Here is a 6679-nt window from a genome sequence, read left to right as displayed (position 1 = left end):
TCGGGTGTTATGGCAGCAGTCATAGGGTGTATGCAGCAGTCAGGGTGGTTGACAGTAGGTGTAGCCGCAGTTCAGGGTGTATGCACACAGAGAGTGTCAGAGTCGTGTATGCAGCACGTCGGGTGTATGCAGCAGTTTGGGTGTATGCAGCAGTCAGTAGGGTGTATGCAGCAGTCAGGTGTTGTATGCAGCAGTCAGGGTGTTAGTGCATGCAGTCAGGTGTATGCGCAGTCAGGGTGTATGCAGCAGCAGTCACGGGTGTATGCAGCAGTAGGGTGTATCAGCAGTCGGGTGTATGCCAGCAGTTTTGGGTGTATGCAGCATGCTTTTGGAGTTGTTATGCAACAGAGTCAGGTTTGAGCAGCAGGTGTAAGTGCTTTGGTAGCCAGTCATGGTAGTAGCAGGTATGTCAGTGTATCAGCGTCAGCCTGCGGTCGCAGTCGGGTTAATGCCTCAGGGAGAGTCAGTCGGGTGTATGCAGCAGAGTCAGGTGTTATGCAGCAGTTTGGTAGCAGTTTTGTATGCAGCAGTTTGGGTATGCACATACTACTGCTGTAGCAGGTTGGTTTATCAACAGAGTCATTTGACAGAGTTGGTTATGCAGCAGTTGGGCTGTAATGCAGCATTTGTTTATGCAACAGGAGGTGTTATGCAGCAGTGGGTTGTAATGCGCAGTCAGGTGTAATGCAGCAGATCAGGTGTATTGATGCGTAGTCAGAGCATCAGGGTTGTACAACAATGCAGGTTTGAGTTTGGGCCCCCTGGCTCTCGTGCGAAACTGCGTGATACTCAGTCTTCCTGACAAGACAGCACTTCCGCCAACGAAGTTAATCGGTAATCGGCTTCTTTTTTTCTGGTCCACCAAATTCGGTATCGCGGTTGAAACATATAATCGGTCGACCTTCTACTCCTATAATATGTTTTCTTGGTAGATGACAATTGCATTCATTCTTGATTTATATTTGTGAAGCCAGTTCCTGCTCTTAGGCCAAAGGCAGATGACCTCAGCCTTGTACTATTCCAGGATGAGATAGGACAAGCTTGTGTTCATAGTGTTGTAGTGTTGTTTTGTGTGTTTAGGCGCGCGGACCATCACAGTAGGTGTGAGCAAGATCATCGTTGAGCATGTGATACATATCTCTTAGGTTGTAGGATGGGGGTTGGGCCTGTTGGGCAGTCTCTCGCTCTCTCTCTCTTCGTCGCTCTACTGTCTCTCTCTATTTCTCTCTCTCTCTCTCTCTCGTCTCTCTCGCTCTCTCTCTGCGTCTCTCTACTCTGTCTCTTAGTCTCTCTCCGCTATTCTCCTCTCTCTGCCTGCTCTCTCTCTCTCTCTAATTCTCTCTCTCTCTCTCTCTCTCTCTTTTCTAGGTCTCTTCCTCTCTCTTTAGTCTTCCTCTCTAGTCTCTCTCTCTAGTCTCTCTCTCTCTAGTCTCTCAATTCAATTCAAGGGGCTTTATTGTCATGGGAAACATATGTTAACATTGCCAAAGCAAGTGAGGTAGATATTATACAAAAGTGAAATAAACAATACAAATTAACAGTAAACATTTAACATACAGAAGTTTCAAAATAATAAAGACATTACAAATGTCATATTATGTATATATATATATAGTGTTGTAACGATGTACAAATGGTTAATCTACAAAAGGATCAGCATAAATATGAGTTGTATTTACAATGGTGTTTGTTCTTCACTGGTTGACCTTTTCTTGTGGCAACAGGTCACAAATCTTGCTGCTGTGATGTCACACTGTGGTATTTCACCCAGTAGATATGGAGGTTTATCAAAATTGGGTTTGTTTTCGAATTCTTTGTGGATCTGTGTAATCTGAGGGAAATATGTGTCTCTCATATGGTCATACATTTGGGGAAATGACACTAATTGTTTTATATTTTTCACATTTGGTCAGGAAATGCAGCTCCGTCTCAGGTTCTGCTGTTGTGCAGTGGGTTGCAAAGCCTTTCCTCTACAGGGAGACAGGTTTTCCTGTGTCTAACCTTCTCAATGGCAAGGCTGTGCTCACTGAGCCTGTACTTTGTCAAGTTTTTCTAAGGTTTTGATCAGTAACCATGGTCAAATAGTTAGCCACAGTGTACTGTCAATTTAGGGCCAGATAGCACTGCATTTTGCTTTGTGTTTGTGCTTCTGTTTCTGTTTTAATTTGTTTTATTCTGATTGATTGGATGTTCTGGTCCTGAGGCTTCAGTGTGTTAGTAGAACAGGTTTGTGAACTCAGCCCCAGGACCAGCTGGATGAGGGGACTCTTTTCTTTGCTCAGCTCTTGGCATTGCAGGGCTTGGTAAAGATATGAGAGGGGGTCACTGTATTTTAGACGTTTCCAAAACTTAATTGCTCTTTTTTGAGTTTTTATTATTAGTGGATATTGGCCTAATTCTGCCCTGCATGCATTGTCTGTAGTTTTCCTCTGGACATGTAGGAGAATCTTACAGAACTCTGCATGCAGGGTTTCAATGGGGTGTTTGTCCCATTTGATGAAATCTTGTTTTGTAAGTGGACCCCACACCTCGCTGCCATAAAGTGCAATTGGTTCAATGACATATTCAATTTGTTTTAGCCAAATTTTAATCAGTATTTCAATTTGAATTTGTTTTTTAATGGCGTAGAATGCCCTGCGTGCTTTCTCTCTCAGTTCATTCACTGCCTCATTAAGGTGTCCAGTTGAGCTTATTTTTAAACCTCAGTAATTGTAGTGTGTACAGTACTCTATATATTTTGTACCAATTGAGAGCTTTGGTCTAATTCCCTGAGATCTGGATCTTCTCTGGAAAATCATTATTTTAGTCTTTTTTTGGGGTGTTTACTGCCAGGGCCCAGGTCTGGCAGTACTGCTCTAGCAGGTCCAGGCTCTGCTGTAGGCCATGTGCTGTGGGTGGGACCAGTTCGTCGGAGCTACTCAGATCCCAAACAGCAAGTGCAAACATCTAAAAACAGACTAAATGAACTAGTTACTGACCAACAGAGCAGACGACATCTCAAATGTCACTCTCTTCCCTCCACAGTGCATTACACATTACCTACCTCATTTACACTCGCTGTACATAGATTTCCCTACTGTATTATTGACTGTATGTTTTGTTTACTCCATGTGTAACTCTGTGTTGTTGTTTGTGTCGAACTGCTTTGCTTTATTCTTGGCCAGGTCACAATTGTAAATGAGAACTTGTTCTCGACTAGCCTACCTGGTTAAATAAAGGAGAAATAAAAAATAAATAAATAAAAGCTCTGAACCAGGGACCATCAGGTCCCATTTTAGAAAACACAGCTTGTCTCAAAGTTCCTCGCCGAGGCAATAAGGACAGGTCTTATTTAGCCAGCTGGTGGTGGTAATACAATACTCATCATCATGTCATCGGGAACATAAGCAGGCCATGTTTTATGCCACCGACACAACCAACACCAATAATAATATAGCTGGAAGCAGCAATTAGGCACGACACAGCTACACCCACAGTGAAGGCAGGCCCAAACATCCATACAGACAGAATAGGAGTATACCAGTACACACGGGATTTCTTTCTCCCAAAAGGGTTCTTCAGCTGTTCCCCGTGTTCCCCGTGAGAGAACCCTTCTGGGTTCCAGGTACATCTGTCTCCCTGTTTCTCTCTGTCTCCCTGTTTCTCACTGTCTCCCTGTTTCTCTCTGTCTCCATGTCTCTCTCTGTCTCCATGTCTCCCTGTGTCTCTCTGTCTCCCTGTTTCTCTCTGTCTCCCTGTTTCTCTCTGTCTCCCTGTTTCTCTCTGTCTCTAAGGAGCACTGCTTGGCTGGCCAGCTGCGTAACACACAATGTTTAGGAGCACCGCTTTCTGGCCAGGCTGCATAACACACAATGTTAAGGAGCACCGCTTGGCTGGCCAGCTGCATAACACACAATGTTAAGGAGCACCGCTTGTCTGGCCAGGCTGCTAATCACACAATGTTAAGGAGCACCGCTTGTCTGGCAGGCTGCATAACACACAATGGTTAAGGAGCACCAGCTTGGCTGGCCAGGCTGCCATAACACACAATGTTAAGAAGCACCGCTGTCTGGCCAGGCTGCACATAACACACCAATGTTAAGGAGCACCGCTTGGCTGGCCAGGCTGCATAACACACAATGTTAAGGAGCACGCGCTTGTTCTGGCCAGGCTGCATAACACACAATGTAAGGAGCACCGCGCTTGGCTGGCCAGGCGCATAACACACATGTTAAGAGCACCGCTTGTCTGGCCAGGCTGCATAACACACAATGTTAAGGAGCACCGCTTGTCTGGCCAGGCTGCATAACAACACAATGTTAAGGAGCACCGCTTGGCTGGCCAGGCTGCATAACACACAATTTTAAGGAGCACCGCTTGGCTTGGCACGGGTCTGCAACACACACACTGTTAAGGAGCACCGCTTGGCTGGCCAGGCTGCATAAAAACAATGTTAAGGGCACCGCTTGGTGCCAGGCTAGACACACAATGTTAAGGAGCACTGCTTGCTGCCAGGCTGCGTACCAACACACCAATGTTAAGGAGCACCGCTTGTCTGGCCAGGCGCATAACACACAATGTTAAGGAGCACGCTTGCTGGCCAGGCTGCATAACACACAATGTTAAGGCAGCACCGTTGTCTGGCCAGCTGCATAAACACAGCACTGTTAAGGAGCACCGCTTGGCTGGCCAGGCTGCATAACACACAATGTTAGGAGCACTGCTTGGCTGGCCAGGCTGCATAACACACACATGTTAAGGAGCACCGCTTGTCTGGCAGGCTGGTAACACACAATGTTAAGGAGCACGCTTGTCTGGCCAGGCTGCATAACACACAATGTTAAGGAGCACCGCTTGTCTGGCCAGGCGCATAACACAAGTTAAGGAGCACCGCTTGCGGGCCAGGCGCCATAACACACACTGTTAAAGGGCACCGCTTGTCTGGCCAGGCTGCATAACACACAATGTAAGAAGCACCGCTTGGCTGGCCAGGCTGCATAACACACAATGTTAAGGAGCACGCTTGGCTGGCCAGCTGCATAACACACAATGTTAAGGAGCACCGCTTGTCTGGCCAGGCTGCGTAACACACAATGTTAAGCGAGCACCGCTTGTCTGGCCAGGCTGCATAACACACAATGTTAAGGAGCACCGTTGGCTTGGCCAGGCTGCGTAAACAACAATGTAAGCGAGCACCGCTTGTCCTGCCCAGGCTGCGTAACACACATGCTTAACGGAGCACCGCTTGGCTGGCCAGGCTGCTAACACACACATGTTAAGGAGCCCGCTTGTCTTGCCAGGCTGCAATACAACACAGCAATGTTAGGAGCACCGCTTGGCTGGCCAGGCTGCATAACACACAATGTTAGGTCAAGCACCGCTTGAGCTGAGCGCATTCTAAAAACTATGTATGTGTTTTTGTCAAGGTTCTGTCATTATTGATGACCCACAATCAACTGGTGTATTTCAATATTGCACAATATAGCGAAACGTGTGCATTGGAAAGACAAAACCAACGTTTTATTGGACAAGTTCTGGTAGTCCCTCCCAGTTTCAGTCCTTTTTCCCGTTCGGTGCCTAATTATCATTTCCTAAGTGTTCCCTCAGAATGTATCCTCATTCCAGAAGGGTGCCCTTACTGACTGCTGTCTCTCTCTCTCTCTCTCTCCGTCTTCTCTGTCGCTCTCTCTCTCTCTGTTCTCTCTCTCTCTCTCTCTCTCTGTCTCTCTCTCTCTCTCTCTCCTCTCTCTTCTCTCTCCTCTCTCTCTCTCTCTCTCTCTCTCTCTCCTCTCTCTCTCTCTCTCTTCTCTCCTCTCTCTCTGTCTCTCTCGCGTCACCCCCTCTCATCTATCTCTCCCTCTCTCTCTGCTCTGCCCCTCTACCCTCTCTCTCCCATCTACAGCTAATGGCAACGATAGCAGACAGTTTAAAGGAGATCTTCCCCTGTGTCCTTCCCGAGTCCTCCACTCGCAAGTTCCCATCGAGGTGTCTGAGGCTGAGCTCATCTCTCTAGGAGTCCCCTTCGGTAGAGTCACTACCTGTTGATGCTCAAAGGAAAAAACCAGTAAGAACAGTCTCCTCTACCTCCATTCCTCCCTGCCTCCACCTGCCTTCCTCTACTCCCCCTGCCTTCACTTGTTCTCCCCTGCCTCTTCCCGGTCTCCCCCTGCCTTCCTCACTTCACTTGTTCTCCCCCTGCCTCTCCGTCTCCCCGCCTTCTCTCTACCTTCACTTGTTTCCCCCTGCTCTCCCGGTCTCCCCTGCCTTCCTCTACCTTCACTTGTTCTCCCTGCCTCTTCCTGCCTCCCCCTGCTTCCCACATTCTGCTCAAGGACCCTTTCACATTCAAATGGAAATGTGAATTTACACAAGAATAGAAAGACTCATTTAATAAATACTCTGATACATAAATTATCCTGTCCAATTTGTCTGGCTGATTGTTCTATTAGTATCAAAAGAGATGCAGTGGACTCCCAGCATTAATGTGTCCGTTTAGCTGAGAATGAGTCTTATTTTAGTACACACGAGTTTCATTTCCCCATAGTTGTGTCTCTTAAAAGGTGCAAACTTGCATTGGAATGAATGGGGGAAAAAATGACATTGTAGATGTTAACATTTATAACATTGTGACTATGGGTGTTTCTAGGATTTGAAGACATTGAGGGGCTTAGATCAAAGGGGGGGGGGGGGGCATGCCCTG

Source organism: Salvelinus sp. IW2-2015, unplaced genomic scaffold (genome assembly GCF_002910315.2).
Source record: "Salvelinus sp. IW2-2015 unplaced genomic scaffold, ASM291031v2 Un_scaffold845, whole genome shotgun sequence".
Taxonomy (NCBI): Eukaryota; Metazoa; Chordata; class Actinopteri; order Salmoniformes; family Salmonidae; genus Salvelinus; species Salvelinus sp. IW2-2015.
Note: the sequence above shows the minus strand (reverse complement) of the source record.